This window comes from Cynara cardunculus, assembly GCF_001531365.2.
Source record: "Cynara cardunculus var. scolymus isolate 2C chromosome LG 17, CcrdV1, whole genome shotgun sequence".
In the NCBI taxonomy this organism is placed as follows: Eukaryota; Viridiplantae; Streptophyta; class Magnoliopsida; order Asterales; family Asteraceae; genus Cynara; species Cynara cardunculus.
Window position 1 is genome coordinate 27,583,239 of NC_037544.1, and position 8,446 is coordinate 27,591,684.

Sequence of the window (8,446 nt, forward strand, 5' to 3'; positions counted from 1 at the left end):
ATACGTCTTATGTATCGGTTCATCTGGAAGAGCCTTGAAGTTTGTGTATTCGTTGAGACATTGAGCTCTACGATTCTTCTTCGTTTTTGCCCCTACTACCTATTGGCTTGCCAGCTCATCCCATAGTTCCTTGGCTGTAGAGCATGCGTCAAGGGATTGAAAGATTTCATTGGGTATGGCCATAATTATTAGTCTTTTGGCCTTTCTGTTGGTCTCAACCCGCTCTATGTCGTCTTCATCCCAATTTTTTTTGTCCTTGGGCATGTAGTAGGTGGGAATTTCTGCTGTTGTATTTGTTCCTGGAACTCTTGGAACAAGAGTCTGTGGAACATAGGAACCCTCCATGACAGATCGCAGAGATTTGGTGAGGGAACCAACACTGTAGGCTGAGTTCCAGTTGGCCATTGGAGATTTTTAGAAGAGAGAAAATTTACGTTTTTCATGAAGAGGTTTTGTGAAATACGTGAATTGAGAGATTTTAGATGATCGTTTGATTGGAAAAACGATCAATTTGCTCTGATACCAATTGTTGATCCCAGATCTCTCAATAACACTAATAATCTAGTTAAAAATAACCAAATTATAGCGTTTTAATGAACAAATTGATGAACACTCAAGAACAATGTATGAACATTCAAAGAGCAATCTTGAGTGCCCATAAATTCACTTTATTCAATATGAAAACGTAAAAGCGACATTGATTACAATAGGCCTAACCACCTATTTATACTAAAAGACTAATTAGAAGATAACTATCTAGTGAGACTATTTAGCTAATCTTCTAATAACGGATAAAGTTTATCTAAACTATGGATAAGTTATAAATTAAGATAAACTTGAAATCCAGCTGTCGATTTGTCATCTCCAACTGTCTTTCATGGGATGATGATTCAACCTTATCTTCATTTCTTCATCGTATGCTTCTGTTTTTTATTGCTGAATAAAACTCTAAGTGTGGTTGACCAGAGGACTGATGAAAATGCTCTTTCCATAGCATCTCTGGTTGTTCATCGATCCTCTGGTTGTTCTTCAGACTTAGTCATTTCGGCCATATCGTCTTCATCGGTCTTCTGGTTCTTCATCACTTATTGTTTTTCATTACTTTTATACTTATTCATTTTGGAGTCTAACAGTTTGCATCGCCTTCTCAACCAGAGCCTCTAGTTCTAAAGACAAGAGCTTCTGGATTCGATGTCTTTGGAACCAGAGCCCTTTGGTCCCAAAGGCCCATATTTTTCATAACCATATACATCATCTTAGTCAAAATTTCATATATTTTTTCATCATCTTTTACAACCAAAGCCTCTTGTTGTATAAATCAGAGCCTCTGGTCATCCATTCACCCTCCTTCTTGACCCTAGGGGGAGTTTTTAACCCACTACACAACCCTATGCATCATTTAAGGGGGAGTTTTGCATTCATCTTAAAACATTTCCATAGCACAAACTTTGCATTTTCATAACCAGAGCCTCTGGATAAAAAAAATGCTATATCAAGGATGAATCATCCCTTGTATTCAACCAGAGCTCCTCTGGTCCTACGTAAACGGTATGTTTTTCAATCCACGGGTTTCCTATGCTTAACCGGAGCCTCTGGTTTGTCTATCCACAATCCCTAATTCCCCAATATTCCATCGATGAATAAATTCATCATTCATAACGAGAGCCCTCTGGTTCCCCTCCAAATGTCATGACCAACCAGAGCACCTCTGGTTCCATGACAAATTAATTTTTTCCCAAAAACCCATCTTTAAATTGAAAACCTTTTTAAGATTATACAAAATTGCAGCTTTTGTGACTAAAAACTATACAACATGGGTTTTTAGAAGACCAAAACTTCGTAATTAGTATTTATCTTACAATTAGATGGACTTTTTAAATTTAAATATTATTTTTGGGAGTATATTCTACAAGAGATATCATTTGGGATAATTATTTTTTATTTAATAATTATCCCTAAAACACACAAACGTCATCCTTCCACGCGTCTGACACATCAAAAGGCTTTTTCCCTAGAAACCCCTCCATATTACCCTTCCTCCCACCCCAATATGACATGTGTCCCCCTGCATTTATGACATTATGCAGGTTTACGGCCACGATAACTATCACCACTACCTTTTCACCCAAACGTCCTAAACCACCATCATTACCTATTAAAATAATATTTTTAACCCAAAAACCTTTCCACTTCTCCACTTATAAATACTCGTCTTCTCCACCAGTTTCTTCTTTATGCTCCCAAAACCTTCAATGAGACTAAGACGAACCTGCAAACCTGCAACTTCTTCCCATTTCCAACAATGGCTTCCTTTGTATCACACGAATCTCACAACAATGACAATTATGTGCAATCAACCGGCACAGACAGCCGAGCACTGGTTTTTTTGCCCGTCAAACCAAACAACCTTGCCATTGACCTTCACACAAACCTGTTTGAAGACAGGTTCGCCATTATGATCGAGTTCTTTCATAATTGTATTCTCCAACCTGCTCTCACCCTTTCTGACAACGGGGTGCCATTGAAATACGTGCAACAATATTGGCAGACGTGCGAGTTATTCCTAGAGAACCGTGGTATCATGGGGGACATTGATGTCCCAAATGACATGGTTTGCTCGGTGAAGATTTCCTACGCAAAGGTCTCAAATATCTTATGTATCCCAACTCACCAGGAACTCAATATCGAACAATACGCCGAGCCACCCACCAGTTCAGAAATACTACGTTTCATCAAGATCCTGGGTTACAACCGTGACCTACACAACGCATCAGACCTCAAGAGGCAATTCTTGCCTCCAATATGAAACATGTTCTTTTCGATCCTCAACCGAGCCCTCACTTGCAAGCTCGGGAGCATGGATCAGGGGAACATTAACATCATGACCATCATGTATGGTCTTTTCTTCAACCTACCACTGGATTACACACTTCTCATCTACAATAGATCCATGCAGCGGTCATCAAGAAATGCAAGCTCATGGCCGCAGGAAAGCCATTATCCTATGTCCTCTTCCTGCGTTTCCTTGCCTTATTCCTAAGGGACACGATGAGGAGGCACAATCTGCCAGCCGAAGAACCATTCACCCCACAGTACCTAATGAACGGCCATCGACCAACCATCTCTAAGGATGGTTACACAACAAAGAGGACTATCTCAGGGGTCATGCTCAGTGTCATTCCAGAGAAGTTTGAGATACATAGGAAGTATGAATGCTCTCTGCTGTCCCAAGAACCGAGGGCAGCTACCCAGAGCAAATAGAGCCTTCACCTAATTCAAGCGAGGGAGTGCAGGTGTTGTCTTCATTGGATGATGAAGATGATGATGATGACACTCCTCACGCATCCCCCGACCCAATAAACACAACTCTCCCATCCACCTCCCAAATGGAAACCACATTATCTACCCCTGGCGATCAAGGCCAAAGGGGTATTGAACAAGGACGGTCCAGTCCAATCCTCACTCAACCTAGCCATCCAGAGGCCACTCTTCAGGCCTCTGGAGATGATATTGCCGAGGAACCACATCATCCATCGCCTCTCTCCCAAGAGGGAGGCGATGAAGACATAAGAGTTACATCGCTTCACAGCTCGCTACAACCCACCACACACCCAGAAGCATGTGTTGCTTCTGACATTGAAGCTCCCATAGATCGTTCAGAGCAATCTCCTATTCTTTCACCACCCCTTCGATACATGATCTAGCAAAGGGGACACACATCTACTTCTCTTCCTTAGCATCTGAAGCCGAAGAAGAAGAGGTTGATGTCAAAATATCAAAAGATAGCTCCTCATTAGAGGGTTATCGAGGACAGGATAGAAGTCCTTCATTCCCCACCATCACACAAGTCAATGAGGGCGCCTCCGGAACTAAGGCACAACCTGCAACATTTGTTGCTGCAGGGGTTACCCCCTTAGCTGATCTTGTCACAAAGGCAGAGTTCCAGGCCTTTGTTGACTCAACTCAGCGGTCCTTGGATGACCTTAAACTAATCTTAGCAAGGATTGTCGAATCCTCCCCATCCATCGATCTCACACCCCTTCGACAATCCCTTGCCACCCTTGAAACCCATGCCAAAGACAAAACCACCCACCTACAAATACTTCAATAAACCATCCAACAACAACACAACGCCTCATCCACCTTCTCCATCATACGAAACCAAACCTTGATGAACACCCTTGCCACCCTCACGGCCCAGGCAACTACGATCGATGAGGCCATAGCTTCTATCACCACCCAACTCAATACCATGACCAATAACCTCACCACACTCCCAGCCACCATCCTCTCCCAAATACCTCAACCAACCCCACAACCAACATCATCATTCGATGAAGCCATAGCCTCTCTCTCCACACAAATAACCAACATACACACAGCCCTTACCTCACTTCCAGCCACTATAATTGCCTAAATACTTCAACCAACCCCTCCTCCAACCCCCCCTGTAGCTCCATCGTTTGATGAAGCCTTTACATCCTTCACTAAAGAGGCGAGGAATATGTTAGCCTCCCTCCCCATCCCACCACCCGCATCCACCTCAATCTCCATCCCACCTCCCACATCGACATCCACCTCCATCCAAACAGATTATGCCACCAGAGCCGATATGAGGGCTCTCTCCAAGGCACTTATCTCATCGTTCAATGAGATAAGTGCAAAGTTCATGGCCAGAGCTGTTGAGCCAACTAATGTGTTGAAGAAAAGTCTCCTCCAACAGAAAGATCATACAAACTCTCTTCTTCGCACAATGGAACAACGGCAAACCAAAGACCGAATACGAATGCTAGCCAAACACATAAGGCTATGGAAGAACAACAGGAGCAGAGCCTCCTATTCGTCGAGCCGCCTGCTAAAGAGGCCAAGGCATGAGGATCTTGACCAAGATGATCATGGTCTAGGTCCTCATGAGGGGGAGAACCTGGCTGCTCAACAATCGATGGAGTCCGCTGCACCACCACCACCACCACCACCATCTCAAAACCAACCAACATCCCCATCCCAAGGAACCCAAGCTAGGGAACCAGAGGCTCAGCCCTCTAAAGATGTACACAATGTACATATTCCCGAAGCTAGCACCCAAGAACCCATCGAGGTGAGTTCCTCATCCGATGAAAACCCAACTACCCCTCAAACAGAAACCAACTTACCCTTAACTCCATCACCAACCCCTCATCACACAGAACCTTCCATCACCCTACCCATCCAACAAGAACCCATTATCACCCAACCTACCTCACCTCAACAACCACCCATCCATACAGAACCTATTAAACCAGAAACAACCCAACCAGAGCCTAATGAACTAGAAGTACCCCAAACAGAACCCATTACCATTCCATCACCTCAACCCTCAACCCATAAACAACCCTTAACCCAGACACAACCTATCACCCAAACTCAACCACCCACTACCCAACCACCGCAGGTGCTAGCGGATATTCCTTCCTCATCGAGGCATACTTCTCAAGGTGTAGTCGATGAGATCATTGCAAATTTGGAGACGCTAAGGAGACGCCCAGAGAAGCCACCAAGGGAACCCATAATGATGGAGAATATCCATCAATACTTGTATCACGACCGTGATAAAAGTTTGATTCTTAATCCTCCCATGCTATCACTAGAGTCGATGAACCTCTTGCACCATCGGTTTGTAAGACAGACGACCTCTCCACCACAGGCCGTCTTCTCAAACGAAGAAATCAACATGGTTTTGGACATCAAAATGAGGACCTTCTCTAACAGAGCCATCAAATACATCGAGTACACCGTAGAGCAAGCCCATGGTCATGTCAGCGTCTTTAATGAAAATGACTTGATCAATCTCAATCCATGGGACTTGATGGATCTATATGCATATACAACTCAACAATAGGATCAAGGAATCAGATTTGGGATGGCAAACCGAGCGATTGTTCAAGCGATGGAGACCTTGGTGAAGCACAAGCAAAGAGCGACTTTCAAATTGCTCTTAATCTAGGCATCAACAGACTATCATGTACTCCACCAAATAAAGACTTTACAGGCCTACAGGAGAAGACATCTACCTCAGTCTTAACTCAACCAGAACTCGGTTTAGTGTTCAAGAATGAGTTTGGTGTGAAGAAATTTTTTAGACTGACTGAAGCCTTCAAGTATTCAACTTCAACACTTGAATGGTTTCAGAAGGTCATCAGAGACAGATTGGGCAGACCTCATGTGTCGTTGGGAGAGGGACAACAACTTATTCATCAGATCTCAATAGTCATTCAATTTAGAGGACTGTTGATGCGCTTCTAGGAGATAACACAAGAAGATCATGAATGAAGTATTTTGAGTTTTGTAATATCTTTTTGTTTCATTATTTATAAGAATTCATCACTTAGTCCACTGAATTTTTTTTGGCAAAGGATGTTTTTCTTTAGATTAGCCTCTGCCTTTCAGTTATGCTTTGAATGTTCATATATTAGCTTATGTTTGTTCTTTCATTACTTAAGGGGAGATTGTTAGACCCCATAACTCACATTTGTAAAAGTAATGAAGAAAAATAAGTGATGAAGGACTAGAAGGTCGATGGAAGACTTCAAGGCAAAACAACTAAGTGTTTAATACAACCAGAGGGTCGATGAATCGACCAGAGATGTGATGAATCGAGCATCTTCATAACCCCTCTGGTTACCAACACTTTGAGTTTTCTACAACAATTCATCCAGAGGCATACGATGAAGATATCAAGATAAGGTTGAATAACGCCCCATAGAAGACAGCTGGAGATGACAAATCGACAGCAGGATTCTATAAAGTTTTATCTTCTTTTTCATGTCTAGATAACCTTTATCTTTTCCTAAAAGATTTGCTAGATAGTTATCTTCTTGATTATCTTTCTAGTATAAATTGGTGTTAGACCTATTGTAATCGGTTAACGCTTTTCACTATCATTTTGGAATAAAGTGAATGTTTCGGCACTCAAGTATATTCTTCGAATATTCATATTTTGTTCTTGAGTGTTCGTCATTTTATTCATTCAAATGACATATTTAAGTTATTCTTAACTTAATTATTAGTGTTATTGAGAGATCTGGGATCAACATTATTGGACTAAATTCTTGAAGTTGGTTTTCAAAAGAATTGCATAAGGTGAGTAATTTGATTCATCATATTTCATTTTTGAAAAGTAAATCATATTGATTTAAATTTTGAATTGTGTTATGAAATATCACCTGGATGTGGTTATAAATCGGACATATGTTGTCCGGATTTTTTATAAACCGGACACAATGTCATTCGATTTAGAGGAAATCGATCATATCAATAATCGGACTAGCATCATGATGAAATTCTATCTTTCTAAACTGGATAAAGGTTTTAAATGGAGTACTAGGAATACGATCAAGGCTGCCCGATTTGTTTATAGTCCAAATAATGTAATGTTCGGTTTAGATGTAAACCGAGCAAGGTTTGATCGAGGTAATATTAAGTCTGTCCGGACTTGAAAATTGGATAAATGGATTTGAGTTGTCTGGATTTGTAAATTGGACAAGGGGTCTTGATGTTGTCCGGATTATTATATCGGCCAAGACTTGACCGGAGATGAAGTCTGGCCAAGTCTATGATGACCAAAATTGTTTAAGGTGATCGATTTTGTACTTTGACTAAAATGTTGGTTCAATTAAATTATTATTATTATATTATCTATAATGATAAAGAATAAGGATTTTTGATAAAGATGATTTGATGAGGAAATAAGGGTGACATATCAAGGAAAAGTGTACCATGGGATAAGAGTGGCATATCAAGGAGAGGTGTACCTTTGGATATAAGGGTGGCATTGTACGTGTGATGTATGATATAACTCTTAATATCCTCTAAGATTACTGGGATTTGGAATCTTTATTTCTTTGTGACTTAAAGAATTAGAATCAGATTTCTTATTGGAAATTGTAGTCTACATGTTAATGAGAAGTTGATAACAGGTGTTGACCTGAAACTTTGAATAAACCTTGTTTTCAATTGAAAAAGGGTTAAAAAGGGGCATTACGTAAAACCTGGTTGGTTCAAACCTATTTGGGTTTGGGTATGTTAATATAAAAGCTGAATTATTGGCTTTGGAATCGAGAAGGTATTGGTATCATATTTTACTTGTTCATATGTTTGTTATATATATATGAAAAGTTGTTTTAAATAAAATTTTGGTGATTCTCACCTTGCAATGACAGAGAAAGGGATCTCACTAGACCTTTCGGTCTAACCCTCATTTTGTATTTTAATTACGTATTACAGGATGTGTTGATGGTAAGGGGAAAGGGAAAATATGATATTTTCCTATATGCTTGTCTGTATGAAGATTTACCCATAATATATATAGCTTTTTGGTAGAGGAATGTGATTAGTACAAGAAATGTATTTTGAGTTTTTGGACCATGTGTTTTGTATGGTAGATTCTTGTACTAAGGGACCTGAGTGG